The sequence below is a fragment of the Piliocolobus tephrosceles genome, chromosome 13 (assembly GCF_002776525.5).
Source record: "Piliocolobus tephrosceles isolate RC106 chromosome 13, ASM277652v3, whole genome shotgun sequence".
NCBI lineage: Eukaryota > Metazoa > Chordata > Mammalia > Primates > Cercopithecidae > Piliocolobus > Piliocolobus tephrosceles.
In genome coordinates this window covers 86,514,808-86,535,078 of record NC_045446.1, presented here as the reverse complement: position 1 = coordinate 86,535,078, position 20,271 = coordinate 86,514,808, and the positions used below count along the sequence as shown (strand labels likewise).

Genomic DNA, 20,271 nt, shown 5'->3' with positions numbered 1-20,271 from the left:
TGGCAGTCTCCCAACAATATGATCTTAAAGGGGGAGGTCTATGCTGAATAGCTGCCATGATCATATGTTGACAAATTTGTTACCTAATAAATCTTTATTTTACTTCTCTGAGAAGCTGCTGCAATTCAGTAAATATCTTCCTTGCAGTAGCTTGATTAGAAGACATCAACACCTGAAGAAGCAGAGATACTTTTTATTATGATAAAATCACTTTGCTACTTTGCTAACCATTGATCAGATTATTGTTACTGTGTGTTTAAAACCCACAACTTGTTTGTCCCTGCTAACATGCCAAAACATTTTTATTCACAGTTTAGTTCAGATCACTGAGCATAAACAGATTATGTTTGTCATCAATGAGAAAGTAGAGATAAGGAAATTAGCAGACCTGCCAGTCAGCATGAAAGCTAAGGTAGGTCTGTTTCACCTAGAATATGGATAAACTCAAAATATGCCTTGCTCTGAATTTCCATAATTTATTTACATGCAAACAAATCTCAAGTGTGTGCGGAGGGGTTGGGGGAGGGTAAATGTATCCAGCCCAAATTCTCCCCAGGAGTTTAGACAAATGCTTACTGAAAATTCTCTTTAATATCCTATGTGAATCACAATCTTGATGCACTAAAAGCTGAATTTATTTTCTTCCCTTTCTTCCTATCCAATCCCATGGCAAACACCCTTGTCTCTTAGTAACTAACACTAGTAATTTCAGGCATAACTATGAAATTTATCCTTAACTACACTTCTCCCTCTCCCTGAACCCTGTACCCCCAAAATCCTGTTTAGTTTATGCTAATCCCTTATTCCAACACAAAATATTTCTTCAGTCTGTCTACTTCTCTCCATCTCCATTACTGCCCTAGCTTGGCCATCTTCATCTCTTGGTGGACTTTTGAACAATCTCCTGGCAGTTCCTCCCACCTAAAATGATCCTTTGAAATGTCAATACAATTAAACTGTTCTCAAGCTTAACACCCTTCTATAGCTTTCTGATACTGTTATCATGAAGAAAATAATCTTCCTAACATTGTACCTCATATGTCATAAATCACTCAGAGATACTCCAGTCATTCAGATCACCTTTCACTTCCTTGCTCCAAGTTCTTTCTGGCACCAAGGCTGTCATCCATCTGTCCAGTCTAGTTAACAGCTTCATCCCACTGTTTCAACCTAGACATGACTTTCCCTAAAAGATTTTCCCTAACCTGCGTCCTCCCCTCCTTGCCATCATCAGATTTTCTTAGCTTTTGCTAAAAATGCACCTAGCCCTCCCTGTATCTTAGCCATTATCACATTATATTGTAATTCTTCAATTGTCTCTTCTACTAGATAATAAGTTCTAGAAGGAGAAGGACAATGACTGGATTAATCACTGTTCTATCCCCTGTTTCTAATGTAATGCCTAATACTCAGTTAATGTTTAATTAATATTTGCTGAATAATTCAATGAATAGGTATTACTTGGCAGGCAAGGTATAAAGGAATCTAATCACATCAGACACTTTCAATAGTTGGCTCTCCCTGACTACAGAATTAAGTTAAACTCCTTAGCATGATCTGCAAGACCCTTTCAATTTGATTCCAACATTTTGGTATCATCTCCCATGATGTGCTCAAGCTATGATCCTCATTGGTCTGTTGAGAGTTCCCCAAACAAGACTTCCTTTTGGTTTCACACTTTTGCTCCTTTCATCCCTAGTATTGAAATATCTTTTCTTAGTGATATAGGAGTTAAAGAGAAATTATTTAGGCAGATAGTGAGTGTATGGGAGTCCTTGGTACAGTTCTCCTTTTAATGAAAAGCGGCCCTCAAATCATTTTCTTTTCTAACAAAGAGCAGCCTGTAAAATTGAGCTGCAGACATACACAAGCAAGCTAGAAGCTTGCATGGGTGAATGCCAGCAGTTGCCCCAACAGGAAAAGGCTACCTGGGACTAGGCATGTTCAAAATGGTGGCTCCATCTTCCCTTTTCCTTTCCAACCATGCGTGCAGTAGGGAGCAGACAACAGGGCACCTGTTGAGTGGAAAGCCCCTTTGCATAATAAAAAGATGAGGGCGAGTGGCCAGCTTCCTCAAGGGCTAACTAAACATCACATCTGGTCCAACCAATCTGTGGGCCCTATGTAAATCAGACACTACCTTTCAAGCCTGTCTATAAAATCCAGTGACTCCACTGCAGGCCAGAATTCCATTCAGGCGTGCCTCTCTCTCACAAGAGAGAGCTGTTTTCCTTTCTCTTTCTTTTGCTTATTAAACTTGCTCTCTTAAACTCACTCCTTGTGTGCGTCCATGTCCTTAATTTTCTTGGCATGCAGCAAAGAACCTCAGCTATTACCCCAGACAATGTCACCGCTTCATTACCTTTTAACCTTCTAAATCTACTTAGTTTTCAATGTTCAATTCAATTGCCATTGCTTCTCGAGCTGTTTGTAAGCCGCTCAGAAAGGCATAATCTTGTCTTACTCTCAATATGCCTAATACAAACCTCTGTAAAAACATTTCTCATTCTCTTGTAATTTGTTGGCTTATGCATCTTATTTACCAGACTCCTGGAAAAGGAATGATATTCTCTCTGAAATGCCCTTGCCTCCATAGCCCCCAGAACATGGTGGATACTTTGTCAATTTATGCTAAGGAATAAACTTCCCACCTATGATCATTCACTGCAGTTTTCTAACTTGCACTTGAACTTTCAGTTTCAAAAGACAATAATCTTACTATATTTGTTCTTCAAATTTAAGGTAATCTAACAGGTATCTTAGGTTATTGTGCACAGCATGTTAAGTAATTAATCAACTCAACACTTGAAGCCTGAAAGGACAGCCATACTCTAAACACCATTAAAATGTTTCTTACTCATCTCCTGTATACATACTATGTTAAGCTTAGTCCTAGAATTTGTATTACCACTCTAGTACCTAATATTAGATTTAGTAATAGAATCTACTGTCAACTTCCTAGCTTTACCACTGCATGAAAATTTAAGACTTGTCATTAGCATTGTTCTTTTGTGGATTAGTAAGATGGATCATTTTTCTGCTGGCTTAATTTACCAAGATTCAAAGAAAATTGCTCTTTCTTCACTGTTCTTGTGTTAGTACCAATTATTATGAAATAAATTGCCAGAAAGTAGTAATTGAGGTAGAAAACACACCTTTGAAATGTTTCAGTCAAGTAAGCAAACGTGTCTGTCAAGTAAAAGTTGTGTGAAATTTCTTTCACACAACTTGCTTTGCAACTTTTCCTGTATGTGTGTGTATATATTAGTAAATATGTCACATGACTTTTTAAATACACCCCCCACCCCAAATATATTCTGATCTTCCCATTCTGGCCACATCGTGGCAATACCAGTTACTGCACTTACCTCATGCTGCAAGCAACTAACTGAAACAGGACAAAAAATATAAAGCAACTGTTTTCCAACACTGGATAGCAGGCAACTTCTGACTCTAATACTCGAGAGAAAGAAAACACGTGTCAGTCCCACTACCATCACCACATTCTTTTTGCTTTCTGCCACTTATAGGACTTCTATGCTAGGAACACCAGTCTCGCTGAGCTGAAGAGGCAAAGATAAGGGTCTAGATCTAACGAAGTTGCTGGAATTTAGGGCTGTAAAGTGGGAAAAGTTTGGATGGGTGGCAGAATTTTATGTGTAGTTTCACCACACATCAAGATCAAGAATTGAATTTAGTGAGACTCTGTGGTGACAAGAATGACTGCTGCAAAGGTGGGAGCTGAACAGAAATTTTACAAACCCAAGAGCAGTGGGGAGTGTTAGAATTCCAGCCAAAGTGAAAAGAGCTTTCTGAGCACGCCAGGCATTCAGTTGATGGCAGAAAGGCCACATTTTAGGATTAAGGATCATTTTCGAGAACTGTTGTTCTCAAAGTGAGTTCCCCAGCTTCTAATGGGTCACTAGAAGCTTGGGGGATACACAAGGTCATTATAATATTTTCATTATAATACTAACACATTATTCCCTTTTCTCCCATGTTAACATTTACACTGATGAAGGAGAATAACAGGTGAGTAGAACTTCCCAAAATTTAAAAATCAACCTCAGCACCAAAATCTGCTAATAGCATTATATTCCTTACTGCAATGAAGTAACAGTACAAAATTATTATTATTATCACTATATACATTTTTTCAGTTCAACATAAGAATATTCTTGATGAAGCAGTATAATTTCTTAATTGTATTAAATTTTGTTGTTAAGTATGTGTATTTTATTAATAGTCTTTGTACATGCACAAAGCACTTCTGCTACATGCCAAAATACAGTAGCTATCTGAGGAAAAAGCATTCAGACAATAATCTGAGTTGCAAGTTCACCTAAATGTTGTTTTTAAAGAACACCATTTTTACTTGCAAGAATTAACCAAATAGTTGATTATTCAGATTTAGATATTTTGTAGATGTTTTCTCAGAACTTTATAAAGTAAGCCTGTATCTTCAGGAAAACAACTGATAGTATTTGTAGTCAATGAGAAATATTCAGCTTTCAAGTAAAAATTATAATTTAGGAAAACTTGTATCTGCTTCCATAAGCATGACAACTTCCCGTACTTAATGATTTTTCTAATGACAGTAGTGAATATAAATTTCTGATATTATATAATAAAATGTGTCAACATTTGAAAGACCTTTATAACTCATGAACCAATGTTTACCAAATTATCAATACACAGTGTTACAAAATCCTGTATGGGGAAAAAGTTATTACAAGACTGTCCAGTGAATTTTAACATGTCAGAAAACCAAAAGGTGTTGATATGGTTTCATATTCCATTTTATAACCAACTTCTAAGAAATTACTACTTGTGATGTTTTGGTTGCTATCAAAGGGAAATATCTTCATTTATATGAAAAAGCTATTAAAATTCTCATCACTTTTCAAACTACATATCTGTATGAGTCTGGATTTTTTTTCACATATGATAACCAAGGCAACAAATCGATTGCAAAACTAGATAGACCACTGTTTTCCATACAGTCAGATACTAAATTAGTTTTCAAAAAAAAAATGCTACTTTCCCCACTAAATTCTTGCTCTGGAAAATATAGTTACTTTTCATTAAAATATTTGTTAACATTTAATGCATTTATTGCTGTTATGTTTAATATGTTTGTAATGAAGTATTTCCAAATTTCTCAGTTTTAATTTCTAATATAGTACATATTGGTAGAGATAACCTGCATAAAAAGGCTCTGTCAAGTGCTCAGTAAATTTTAAGAGGGTAAAGGAATCTTAACATTAAGATGTTTGAGAACTGCTGCCCTCAAGTAAGATCCATGTCCTAGAATTAATGATAAAATGGAAACATATATTGTCTAATGAGAAATAAAACAAAGCTTTTGGGATCAAGATAATCTACCAATAATTCTAACAGCCTTTCACAGCAAAACCCAATAACTTTTAAAGGAAGAGAACATAAAGTAGACACACATATTTTAGTCTACAGTGTCCAGCATACAATAAAAATTACACAATCTAAAAAGCAGGAGAAGTGGCCAATTACCAAGAAGAAAAGCAGCAACAGAAACAGACTAAGAAGACTAAGAGGTTGGAATTAGAAGTTAAGAACTTTAAAAGATGTATGTAAACATAGCCAATAACTGAGACAAAAGAGGCCCAATTAGTGAGTAAGAGGGAAATATCAGCAGAGTCATAGAAACTATAAAAAGAAACAAATGAAACTACTGTAGAAAAGTACAATATCTAAATCTTTAAAATAGATGGCTTTAATAATAGATTAACGATGGCAGAAGAGAAGGTCTATAAATATGAAGGCCGATTAGTAGAAATCATCCTCCCAGAAGAAGAGAGGGGAAAAGATAGAAACATGAAAGGAACAAAGTGTCACTGAAGACAATAAAGGTGGTTTAATTACCCACAACTGGAATCTTGAAAGTAAAGAAAAGCTAGTATGGAGCAGGAAAAAAAAAAAAATCAAGGTTGCACTTGCCAAAATTTCCCAAATTTGATGAAAATACAATAATCTAGGAATCTTACAAGCAGAAAACCACACCTTATTCAGGTCATAAACAAACTGCTGAAAACAGAAGATAAAGAACAGAGTAAATTGAAAAAGCAGCCTAAGCAAGGGAACAAGTATATATTACAATTAGGAGAACAATGATAAGAATAACAAGTAATTCCTCATTAAGGAGGAAGAAAGGAAGCTAGAATAAAATTAACAGCATCTTTACAGCAACAAAGAAAATGAGAAAAAACACTGTGAAGCCTAAATTCTAATAAAAATATCCCTCAAAAAAAAGATGAAATAACATATTTTAAGGAAAATAAATAAAAGCTAAGAACACTTTTCATCAGAAGATAGTCTAAAGGAAGGTCTTCAGACTGAAAGAGAAAGACACAGGATGGAAATTCAGATCTGAAGGAAAGAAGACAGTGCCAAAAATTATAGATGTGGGTAATTTCAAGACAATATTATTTTACTTAATTTTTTAAAAGAAAATTGGTTGTTTAGAGTAAAAATAACATTGTGCTATAGGGTTCATGTGTATGTAAAAATAAAGTATATTACAAAAATATTATTAGTTGGGGTAGATATATTTATGCTACTCAATGTTCTTATATTTTCAGTGGTGAGGTACAATAGTAACTCTAAATAGATTATGATTTTTTAAAGAGTGCATGTTATAATATTTAGAGTAATTACTAAAAAGGTAACAAGAGGAATAGAGTATAAGTTAAAATGTAATAAAGATATTGAGATAGAATATTTAAAAGTATTCAGTTAAAACAAAGAAGGCAAAAAAGGCAGAGGAAAAATTGACACAAATAGAATGATGACAAATAAAACTATCAATAATTAAATAAACACAAAAGGCAGATATAGACTGAATACAATAATCAAGACCTAACTATATGCTGTCCAAAAAAACCTGCACTTTAAATATAAGGACACAAAAGATAAAATGATGGAAAAACATATATTATGAGATCTTTAGGAGGCCGAGACGGGCGGATCACGAGGTCAGGAGATCGAGACCATCCTGGCTAACATGGTGAAACCCCGTCTCTACTAAAAATACAAATACAAAAAAAAAAAAACTAGCCAGGCGAGGTGGCAGGCGCCTGTAGTCCCAGCTACTCCCTACTCCGGAGGCTGAGGCAGGAGAATGGCGTAAACCCGGGAGGCGGAGCTTGCAGTGAGCTGAGATCCAGCCACTGCACTCCAGCCTGGGCGACAGAGCGAGACTCCATCTCAAAAAAAAAAAAAAAAAGAAAAGAAAGCTTGTAAGCATATATTAACATCAAAAAAATAAACTTAAGCAAGGTGTACTTGCAGTGATTTTTTAAAGAGATGTCATAATGATAAAAGAGTTAATTGATCAGCAAAACATAACAATCCTGAATATGTATACATCAGAGCTTCAAAATATATAAAGCAAATGTGGTTTAAATAAAAAAAGAGATCGCCAGATGTATAAGTTCATGATTATAACACTCCTGATCAGCAACTGATAGAGGCAGAAAAAAGGATCCAAAGGATGTCAAAGATTCATATATTACTAACCAAATTAATCGAATTGACATTTATAGAACAGTAAAACAACTTTTACTTTTCAAGTTAACATGGCATATTCACAAAGAAAGACTGTATTCTGACCCATAACACATGTATCAATACATTTTAAAGTATTAAAAATCTACGGAAAAAAATTTTGACACTACAGAATTAAATTAGAAATAAATAATAACATACCTAGAAAGCTTCAAATATTAGAACATTAAACAACATAATATTAAGTAGATACTTAGAGAGGAAATTAAAAATTAGGAAAATATTTGGGTTTATTTCTGAGTTCTCTATCTGTTCCATTGGTCTATGTGCCTATTTTTATATCAGTACCACACTGTTTGGTGACTATAGCCTTATGGTATAGTTTGAAATCAGGTAGTGTGATGCTTCCAGATTTGTTCTTTTTGCTTAGTCTTGCTTTGGCTATGCAGGTTCTTTTTGGTTCCACATGAATTTTAGAATTGTTTTTCTAACTCTGTGAAGAATGATGGTGGTATTTTGATGGGATTGCATTGAATTTGTAGATTGCTTTTGGCAGTATAGTCATTTTCACAATATTGATTCTCCCCATCCATGAGCATGGGATGTGTTTCCATTTGTTTGTGTCTTCTATGATTTATTTCAGCAGTGTTCTGTAGTTTTTCTTGTAGAGGTCTTTCACCTCCTTGGTTAGGTATATTTCTAAGTATTTTATTATTTTTTTTTGGTGACTTTTGTAAAAGGGATTGAGCTCTTGATTTGATTGTCTGCTTGTTCACTGTTGGTGTATAGAAGAGCTACTGTTTTGTGGATATTAATCTTGTATCCAGAAACTTTGCAAATTCTTGTATCAGTTCTAGGAGCTTTCTGGAGGAGTCCTTAGGGTTTTCAAGGTAAATGAGCCTATAGTCAGCAAAAAAGAACAGTTATGACTTCCTCTTTACCGATTTGGATGCCCTTTATTTCTTCCTCTAGTCCAATTGCTCTGGCTAGGAGTTCTAGTACTATGTTGAAGAGGAGTGGTGAGAGTGGGCATCCTTGTCTTGTTCCCCTTCTCAGAGGGAATGCTTTCAACTTTTCCCCATTCAGTATTATGTTGGCTGTGGGTTTGTCATAGATAGCTTTTATTATATTAAGGTATATCCCTTGTATGCCGACTTTGTTGAGGGTTTTAATCATAAAGGATGCTGGATTTTGTCAAATGCTTTTTCTGCATCTATTGAAGCTCAACATGGATTAAGGACTTAAACCTAAGACCTGAAACTGTAAAAATTCTAGAAGATAACATTGGAAAAATTCTTCTAGACTTTGGTTTAGGTAAGGATTTCGTGACCCAAAACTCCAAGGCAAATGCAATAAAATATGCTGCACTATATACTGTTCGGGTGATGGGTGCACCAAAATCTCACAAATCACCACTAAAGAACTTACTCATGTAACCAAATACCACCTGCACTCTAATAACTTATGGAAAAATAAAATAAAATAAGAAAAACTTAAAAAAGGAAAAATTAGGAAAATATTTGTTGACATACTGAACATGCACCATATCAAATGTATGAAACACACCTAAGGAAGTACTTAAATAAATTTAGTTTCAATGCTTATTTATTCAACATAAAGGTCTAAAAATGTGTTTCCACATTAATAAGTGAGAAAAAAAATTAAACATAAAGGGGGTAAAAAAAAGAAAAAAGAAAATAACAGTAGAGATCAATAAAATAGAAAATTCATAACAAAGAAAAAAACAAAAATCATTCTTTTAGAAAAATTAGTGCAATCAATATACCCCTAAAATACTAACTAGAAAAAAAGAGAAAATGCAAAATAAGAATTTAGAGAAGAACATCATTACAGATACAAAGGATATTGAAGAAGTATTATGAACCATATTCTGCCAAAACATAGAAGAAATAAACAAATTCATAGAAACATTAAACTATCAAAATTAACACAAGAATAAATAAAATCTGATTAACCGTATATATACTAAGGAAATTGCATTTATTAAGATCAAAACTAAAAAAAAAAGACACACCAAGTCCAGGAAATTGATATTTTGCTGTTTAATTCTATCAGTTATTCAGGGAAAAAATAATAATATTTACCTTACAGAAGTCCTTTCAAAATAAACTATGATAGATGTGTTTTGTGCAGTAATATTTAATAAATATACCTAAATATAAAAGTTTAATTTTGGAGTCTTTTCTAAGATACCAAATGGTAATATATCAATGGCATTTTGTAAACAGGGATTTCTGAGAGATGATCCAAAAAGCTTGAATCAGTTATTAATTTGAGAATATTGCAATTAAAACTTCTGCTCACCAAAATACACCATTAAAAAAGTCAAATTGTAAGCCTTACACTTGAAGAAAACATTAAGATACATATATCTGACAGAATATGGAAAAAAAAATCTACAAATCAATAATAAAAACACAGGCCAATGTTTTAAATGGGTAAAAAATTTGAACAGATACCTGACAAAAGAAAATATCCAAATTATCAATAAGAACATTAAAAGGTTCTTGAACTTCATTGACAGGAAAACTCAAACTATAATATGATACTATTTCACACTCACTATTATAGCTAAAATCAAAAAGGCCCACAACACCAAGTATTGGTAAGAACAGGGAGTAAGTGGAGACTGATTAGTTGCAAATAAGAAATTAAAATGGCAAAGGCACTTTGAAAAACTGTTTGGCACTTTCTTATATTGTTAAATATGCATCAACTCTATAGGCAAGGCATTTATCTTATGTTGCCCAAAATTAAAAACCTGAAAATGTTTATCAATAGGAATATGAATAAACAAATGAAATACTAAGAACATAAATGAATTTTAAATCCAATATATTGATTTAAAAAATCCAGACACAAAGGAGTAGATACTATATAATTTAATTTATGCAGTACAAGAGCAGGTAAAACTTAAGTATACTAAGAGAAGGCAGAATAGTGATTTTTCTATGGCACACTAGAAAATTTTCCAGGATGGAAAGGCTCTACCTAGACTGAAATGCTTGTTACATAAGCATATACATTTGTCAAACTCTACATATTGTACATTTATCATTGTCTTATACAGAGATTTCACTTCAATAAGAAGAAAATTATCTTCCTGCAAGAAGCGTCCTTTAGTTGATTCTACCCAACTCTAAATGGACAACCTGAAATTATCAGTTACTAGTACAATTTGCAGCTCTGCTAGAACTTAAAGTTAAGCTTTTGTGTAGTTTATATATGTTTTCTCATGTATGAAATTACATAATTGGAGCACATGGCTTTATGGTATAACTTGGGCAGATGTAAAATTTTACATCTCTACTTATTTTGATTCAAAAGTTGAAACACCAGGTCATTTTTTGATTGAAAAATTGAACTGAAAGTTCCTACAGTGTCAGGGTCTATCATATATACTTTTAAATACCCATAATACTTCTCCCAAATAAGGTTTTTCTAAGAAAATCAGTAATGAAGTTGGATTACAGTAGATTCAGCATTTTCATCTGCCTTTTACAAAGCATCAAGATGGTGTCAATAAAAGAAATAACAAGGGTAAAAATAAATATATCCATCAAGAATGAAAAACCCAAATTGGTATCTGTCACTAATAAATAAGGTCTGGGCTGGAGGAAACAAGCACGAGAACAAGTCAGGGATGGAAAACCAGGTTTTAAATCGGATATAGTGGAACAACTACCACTTTAATGAAAGATATTTTTCCAAGATGTTGTTGATTTCAGAGAAGATTTAGAAATATTCCAAAATTATCTTTTTAACACTGGTACCAAGTCCTGAAGGTTTCTGAGGCATGCTTGATCAAAGTGTGTATCTCTGCAAATGTTTGCCTGCCCAAAAACAATTCAGCATAATGTTAATTCTATGAGATTCAGTATGATCCTAAATTGTAATTTGGCATCAGTTTAATTTCAATTACTGTATTCAGGACAGCATAAATAATCCTATTTACACATTTAATTCAAGTGTACATAATACATGTAGAAAAAAATAAAATTTGATAGAGGAAATAAATTATCTTATGTTTAAACACAAAATTGAACAGGATCCTCATATTTTGAAAGCTGGGGTTTTTTTTTTTTGGTTTTTTGTTTTGTTTTGTTTTGTTTTTCCTTCTAGGTATATCCTGGTTGCTTTTTAGTGAGAAAAGGCAATCTATCTGCACATCTCCTGTATTTTTATAGAGCTCCATTAACTGTATGCCTAGAATCATTTTGATACATTTTGATATAGAACACTTAAAGAAGGAAAAGGAGGATTTTTGCTTTATTTTAACTTGGAGACTATTCCTAAGATATTGGTATGACTTTTCTAAATAAGTTCTAATCAGAGTTCTTCCTTACCACTTTGGATGTTCTCGTAATTAGTAGGGTCTGCCTTCAACCAACCAATGAAGAAAGTAAGCTTTAATGTTCCCAGCCTCCCAAGCCTGCTATCTCCTTGTGATCCCTTTCCTTTTTCCAAATGAATCACTTTCTCCTTTTCAGGAATTCAAAATTTTTCTAATACTTCCTGATATTAAGATACAATAAAAAATCTTCAGTAAAATACAAAGGAATAAAGCATACACCATCCAAGAAGATGTATCATACAATTCTCTATCTCATTACCCTGCCATATCCTTCTCCCCAGCACATTTCTGTTTGTTTATTGCATAGTTCTCACATTGTTTTATCTTTCAGCTGTTTGTGCTAGTATATACAATGGAGATTAACTTTTGGATATTAAATCTGTATGCAGAAAATTTGCTATATTCATATATTAATTGTAATAGTTTATCTGTAGATTTTTAACTATGTATGCATTCATAGTGTCTGAATAATGAATTTTATTTCTTCCTTTTCAATCTTTGTAGCAACAGTTTTTTCCTTGCCTTATTGTACCACCCCCAATCCTCTAGTAAAATGTTGAGTAGAAGTGCTGATTGACATGCTTGTTTCATTCCTGTTCTCATGAAAAATCTTCCCTTTACCTTTACATGGATAGCCTTTATCATGTTAAGTATAGAGAAGTCTGTGATATCACAAGCTTAGCAAAGATAACTTTCAATTAGAGTAACTTTTAATAATAATCATACTATCTCTAGCTTAGGAAAGAGGCTATCTGCCTAATTTTTCAAACATTAGATAAAGTTCTGAAAACTGTAAATCATCTTTTAATATATCTTTTATTATAGTCCAATGTGTCTGAGACATCACTTTTATTTCTAAATCAATTCCATTCAAACTTCTTGGCTAAAAGTATTGGGAGAGACTTGCCTTGATTTTTCAGTCCATCATAGGATGGAAAATCACTTCTTTTTCTGTTAAAAAGGTAGCGAGCTCTTCTCCAGAGTTGTGTATCACTAAATAAGTCTAATGACACTTTGTAAATCAGCCAAATACAGTGAACTGACAATAAAATTATCTGAATATGAAATAGCCTATGCTTTACTAAGGAAATAAAATGACTAAGGAAATGGTATATAAGAAAATAATAATGTGTAGCCATATTCTCTTGAAACAATGGTGTAATGATAGGATCATTTCTCCAACATTTATGTCCTACCACAGGCAATGTCCTATCAGCTTTCATCTATCTCATTACTGGATGTGAATGAAGGAACCGAGTGATCAATGTACTTTTGTTCACTTCAGTAGCCAGAGTAATTCAGAGTGGCTCCAAAAGACAATCATAAAGACTTAATATATTCTTTCTTTACAATTTTTATTTAAAGCTATAGCATGGAAATTTGGCCTATAACAGTCATGAAAAAAATGATTACTCTCTCCAGGGCTCTATGTCAATTTTCCATCTAAATATGGATTTTTATTAATGTTCATTATAATTTCACATAAGCATGAAGAAACTAACATTTTATTGCAATTGTCAAGGGAGAGAAAGTAAAAGATAGTGTCTTATTCCAAATGACCTAATAGGTACTATGAGGAAAAAGTCATTTTCTAAAACTATGCACTTATTCTCCAGCTTCCAAATTCATGACCTGGAAGCACAGGTACTCAATAAAGGCTGAATTATAATGATGATGTTACATGTCAAAGAAAAGTTACTGAATTAAAGATACATACATAAAAATGTGTGTGTGTGTGTCTGTGTGTGTGTGTGTGTGTGTGTGTGGCTTATATAAGAATATTTTACCAGATGTAGGCTCTAAATAGTAAGATGAGATCTTGTCTAAGAGGAAAAGCTCATATTTTTACTTATTTTCTTCACAATACAGTTTCTTTGATAAAAATCTCTATCAAAATAATCTACCATGATGGAATACATTCATAGAGCAGACTTTCAGGCTAAAAAAATGCAGTACTAACAAACATTTTCACTAATAGGTTGCATCTAAGGAATATATTTTGTTTCTGAATGAAAATGGCTTATTTAGCAAATGCTTGCCCGCAGGTGCCCAAGTCAACTCATAAATAATGGAGGTGAAAATAAAAACTAATTTTTTGAACCCAAGTTCAAATTAAATGCATTAAATTACTCAGTCTTTGCCAAAATCCTGACTTCTTGAAAACACAATTAAATCAATTTACTTAAATAGAGAAAGAAAATAACATATTTATTTATAGTCACTGTTTTGAATCCACTCCTCCCAGGCCACTCCTAATTTTAGAGGGTAAAAGTCAATAGCAGTTTCAGGGACTTTTCTATTCACAATAATAACAAAAGAATGGACCTGGCGCACAGGCAGTGCAGTCAAACTCTCTTAATTCTTACCCTACTGCTAAGAAGTCAAGTCCCAGTTTACTTAGAATTTGACAAGGCCACCATCACTCTACCTCCAACTTTCTTAACTATCTCTCGCTCTTTTAACTATCACTTCTACCCCCAGCCCCACCACCCAACTTATGGTTTCTCGTAGATTCACAGAAACCAAAATTTGTGTTTTCAACCACCTGTGAGTCAACACCTAAATAGGAATTTTGTAATTTCACCAAAAGGATGCTTTCTATGATAACTTTATTTCTATCCGTTATTAAAAAAAAAAAAAAAAAAAAAAAGAATCTGGGATGAAAACAACAGAACAATAGACAACTTCATTTGTGGACACCAAAATCTGATTTTCATCCATTTCCATGTGTCTCAAGATTAAAAAAAAAAAATCCAACCATAGAAAGTACAAAAGCCAATCTTAATCTGAGGGCTTACGAAAACAGGCAGCAAGCCAAAGTTAGCTATCAGGTTTCAATTTGCCAGACCCTGCTCCAGAGAACAGACTGGAGATAAACAAGTGATCAATCAGATAATTCATCTAAAAGACTACCACAGAAATTCACATAACAGATAATGGTGGCTTAAACTCATGTTTTGCGGTAGGGATAGACACAAGTAAATGAAATTTGGATATATTTCAGATAAAACCAATAAGACATGGTAATGTATTAACTATCAGTACACCATATTCTGCACTCTTTGTGGTGAAGATTCTTATTTGGAAATAAGACAAAATTTCTTAGAACACTAAAGAATTTTATGTATTTTGTTTTATTTTGTTTGCAAATTACCCATGATACCTCTGGGCTTGAAACTAGGGCCATGTTTCTTTTTTTCTTTTTCCTATTTTAAAATTTATTAGAGCTATAAGAGGTTTTTAAATAATTGACATATTTATAAGACAAATAAAATATACTGAATTTATAAACATGGTTTAAAATCTTTCCATGAGTTTCATAAACTAAATTTGTAAATAGGATCAGACATTAATTAAAATCCCACTCCAAGGTCCCCTTTTGCACAGAAAATATTGTTCAGAGCTACTTTGATTTTTACAATTTAATCTTCAATCTGTTAAAAATTTTAAAATCTAGGTATCTTTTAGGTTCAATTTGCAGATATGATTAGTCTTTATAAATATAACACATGTTGCAGCCATCTTTTCTGTTATAAACCATATAGAGTTGGGATTAGTATTAGAGAGAGTAGGTTGGGTTGGGGAAGGTCTCATAAGGAAGACGTCATTTGGGTCTGGAAGGCTCAGAGGTATTTGTCTGTCAGAGAAGGACAAGGGAAAGCCTTGGAGTTAGAGAAAATAGGCTAAGAAAATGTGTTGAATTATAAGAATATGCCACATTGGGGAATTTTCTAGCCCTGCAATGGGAAGAACTATAAAAGAATGTGATATAAAAGAGAGTATTGAACTTGATTATAGAGTGCTTTCTTTAAAGCCATGCCAAGACATTTGTATAGTTCTCTTAGTTTAAGTCAAGTTTAAAGTGTGGAGATACACTAAATACAAATAAGGAAAGAAAAACTCTTCCTTCCCTAACTATCTACTCTGGCAAGCTAAAAATTCATAAAGCTCATAGCCTGCCTGAAAGCAATAATAAAACAGAACAAAAAACACTGATACGACCTTATTATAACCACTCTAGCAGTTAGGACCCTATTTCATGGGATGAAAATGCAGCATTAAAGCTTCACCAGAACAATTTATAATACTGCTCTTTTTAATTTCATTTAATGCTTTTCTGGCTATTTCAAAAAATGAACTAGCTGATCGATTCATGATACCAGTTGTCATAATTTGTAATATCAACATATTGGTTCTGCATAAAACATCCCCCCTACCCAAACTGAGCAGAGGGATTCATACTGAGGAGTCATGAAAAATATGAGAGATGTGAACCAGTGTACTGCATTTAGCTGTGCACTTTTTCACAATGTCTTGATATTGACCAAGAAGATCTCACCTGGTAGTCCTCTCACCCTTACAGCAGTTTCTGTTCAAAGCGTTTGGATATATAGGAGCCTATGCTTATGCATTTGGCCCCAGAGATTCTGCTAAAAACTACACACCCCATTGCTCAAAGAACAGCGACTAAACATCAAAGACAAAAAGATAACTTTGAACTTACAGATACCTGTGCTATGGATAAAGAATTCTGACCATGCCATAACTGCTCAAAGAGCATATAAATTACTCTCAAAATAATCAAAATTTAAGTATATAGATAACGATAATACTAACTGTAAAATTAAGCAATCCTAGCAATGAATAAGAACAGAATATAGCATATAGGATAGTATCATGTGTCCTAAACATAGAAATAAGTTCACGGTACCATATGTAATCTTAGCACTTGGAATAAATCTCTGGACGGGAAGTCTTAATACTGTTCCTTTTGAGCTTTCTATGTATTGTCCCATTCAAGGTTAACGCTCAAATTTTTAAAATCTAGAAACACACCTCTCTTCTCATATACACACACACAAATAAATCCCTTCAATATTTAGTTGTCCTTCATATAGACTATGAAATTTAAAAGACATTTATCAGCAAGAAAGATGGAAAAACAGTGTGTTTTCAAGTCACGAACAAACATTCTCAATTTTATTGTCCCTAAATGTCAAGCAGAGGGACTAATTGGAAAGGAATGGCCAGTGATGATACAAAGAAGCCAGGGTGATTTGTGGGGCGCAGAGAGATGAGCACAGCTCTGTCAAATAAATTATTTAGGGAGTGAAGTGTTAACAATTTCATGTTCAGAAAAGGAGTATTTTGACCATTGACAGAAGGGAGAAAAATTTGAAACCTAGAAATAAAAATAAATTTCTAGGTTTCACCTTGGTCATATATACTCCAAATTCTAACTACAAAGGCCTATTATATATGCATTTTTGTAATGTCCTGTATTTTCAAATATTGCTTTCTGTTACGCTCTTCCGATGCATATTTTTAAACATGGTTTAAAATCCATGGTAAACTTCTCCTCCTTTTTGTATGTTTTGTTTTTCAACACATTATAATGATTTGCAACAAAATAAAGGCTTGTTTTCCAGAGTATAAATTCAGTATCAAATAAATATGTACCTATTCCAAAACTATATTCAGTGAAGCTATAAATTGGATCTTAATATACTATATGGATTACATACAAGAGTTTCAAGGCATACTAGAGTAGCGATTCTCAACTGATGGGACAGTTGGGGAAGAGCAATAATATTCTCTAGCAAAGGAGATTTTCCAAATATGTGAGTGTACACACACAAACACACACACAAACACACACACACAAAATTAGGGAACATACCCTCACTGTCAGTCCTTTCGAATCTACTGACTAAACACCTCCAGGGCAAGGTCATTCCTCCTTTTTATGAACAGCTTTAGTAGTTACTGAAAGAATTACATTATATACTCATGTGGCCCTTTTCCAAGGATCACTATTGGCACTATTTCTATATTATAGGTCTACTTGGAATGCGATTATTCTTTCTTTCACATGACTGCACCAGAAATTTTACAAGAACAATTAAAGTGCAACAACTGCCAATTCCATCCAGTTTATTCTTTAAATATGTTAAAGGACATCAAATTATTTCTCAAAGAAGCATGGAAAATAACTTTTGAGATCTGTGTCAGTCAGAGATCAGCCAAAGCAGCAGCAGATTGATAGATCTATCTACCTACCTATATACATATTTACATATCTATATATCTATATATCTGTCTGTATATATGTGTATGTATCTACAGATTTAAAGAGAGATTTGACCTTATGTAATTATGGAAGCTGGTAACATAGTGCCTGCGAGGCTCATACATCTATATTTCATGGAGGAGTCTGAAGTACACATTTAAGGTAATAAGAAAGCAAAGACAGACCTTAAGTAAGGGAATAAATAACTCACTCTGTGAGGATGTTTTGGAGTCCACAAAGATGAACTGGAACGTCTATTGGTGTCTTGTGATCTCAACGGTTTCAACTTCGATGATGGTTTGATCTTCACGGGAAGCTGGCATCCTTCATCATGTTGCTAACCATGGACCCGGTCTAGAAATCAGAGGAGCTGAAAGAGGAGATCCAGCAGGAGCTGAAGGACCTTGGTCCAGTTGCTGCCCATGCCAACAAGGTAAGCCAGCAGATAACAATGCAGCTTATGGCTGGTGCTCAATGCAGCTTATGGCTGGTGCTTCACTTCCACCTGCCAAACCTCTCCCAAAACGTCTAGTGGCCCATACTGACCAGAAACGTTCTGGAAAGGGAGCTGTCGGAAAATAGTTCCAGCTGAGCAAGACTGAAACAATACAGACCTACCATATTGTTTAGCCATTTTTATCATTAAATAAAAGCATACATTCCTCACACTGAAATAATTATGCATCTATCTTCTTGCTGATTTTTACAAATGGAATAAAAATTATTTCATGGATCTTGAATGCTGCTTATTCCACAAATGGCCCCTGTGTACACTATGAGTGTCCCCAAGTCACAGAGCAGCATGAGGGACAAGGAGACCTAGAGGAGACCATGAAGATCATATATTCATTTTATTATGTCTGTTTTATAGTTAAAGAAACAGACTCAGCAAGGTTAGTGGGTTGAATCAGATACACAATCCTTCTCAGGCAAGAGAAATCTCTTCTAGCCAGAGCTAGAAGCCATATCTCCTTTCCATCAGTCTGGTGTTCTTATATGTAATTCATATATTTGTGTAATTTATAAACAATAAATGTAAAAACAATACTATTGATCAATATTGTTATTATTCACACTGCCATTTTTCTTTTCCTTTCACTTGGGAGAAAGCAGAGGTTGAATTTTAAGATTGCCTTTACACAGTCTCCAAATCTACTATGATTCTTCTAACTTCCTCTATAATAGCTTCTTCTTCAAGGCTTCATAAGTTTCTATTTTCTGTGTATTTCATTTCTACACTTATTTGAATTTATCAGCTAAACTGATGCATGCATTTCTGTTTTTAAATCCATACTAAGAACGAATTACGAGTCAACAAAAGCAGTATGCTTTATTGTTTATCTACAGAGTGTCTACTTTCTGATTCAGATAGAAGTTCAGCTTTCTATTGATTTAGGCATAAAATTAAATTGGAAAGCAATACACACCTTAATTAAGTGATCTATAGTCATTCTCTTGTACAAACTATTTCAGCACCAACAGTGTTTTCTGCTGTATAAGCTGCATCACCATCCTTATTCAATGTAGTCTCGACTGAAGAACTATCTAAACTTGATAATTAATGCAGAGAGACATAAATGTGTGAGTAAATAAGATAACATCTAGGAGAGAGGATAAATCCTATATGCAAAACAAACTATAACCAATAGGCTTTTGTTATAATAACATAAGAAGATTCTTATCAGTGTTTGCTGTTTTGTTTCCAAATCCATTCTTGTCCCTGTCTACCAACATTTAAAAAATTAGTTGATATTGTGCTGCAATTGCAAAGGTGAAATGAATAGATTAGGAGTTGCACATCTGTTTACAGTTTTGGTTTATAGCTCTGGGATATCCCATTCTGGAGACATTCCGTTCCAGTTCATTTTAACAGTAATTAGAAGTACCCCCATAAACGAGGAGTTTGCTGTTGGAAACAACTTCATTAATTTGGGTGATTTTATTAATTTCCTTTAGGGTGAGGAACTAGCACTAATAGTTGTAATTTAATAGGAAAATTACTGAAGCAAGAAAGATTCCACTGAATCTTAAATGAGGCATTAGACAGAAGTTTCCTTTCCAAATAATGAAATATAAGAGTACTGCCTTTACCTTTAAAATTCCTATGTAAATGCACATAAATTAGCATGAAAGAGCTATTTGAATTAAAAGCCTAAATATTGCTTAAATGAAACACTGAGTTCTCATATCAAAAAATATAGGTAACATTGACATAAATTGAAAATGCATGTGTCCATGTAAGGCATTTTTCTTCACACTTTATTTAAAGTGAGGTAGAGTCAAC

General features: G+C 33.6%; 1 long non-coding RNA gene across 1 annotated transcript in view; it reads right to left on the bottom strand.

Annotated features, from left to right (window-relative positions):
* The window catches only part of LOC111551612, a 55,820-nt gene extending 36,286 nt beyond the window's left edge, over positions 1-19,534 (bottom strand). The window contains exons 1-2 of the long non-coding RNA XR_002734411.1: positions 19,415-19,534; positions 18,199-18,357 (exon numbers count right to left, since the gene is read on the bottom strand). This is a non-coding gene — a long non-coding RNA (uncharacterized LOC111551612). The remainder of the gene's footprint in view (positions 1-18,198; positions 18,358-19,414) is intronic.
* Positions 19,535-20,271: the final 737 nt, after the last annotated feature.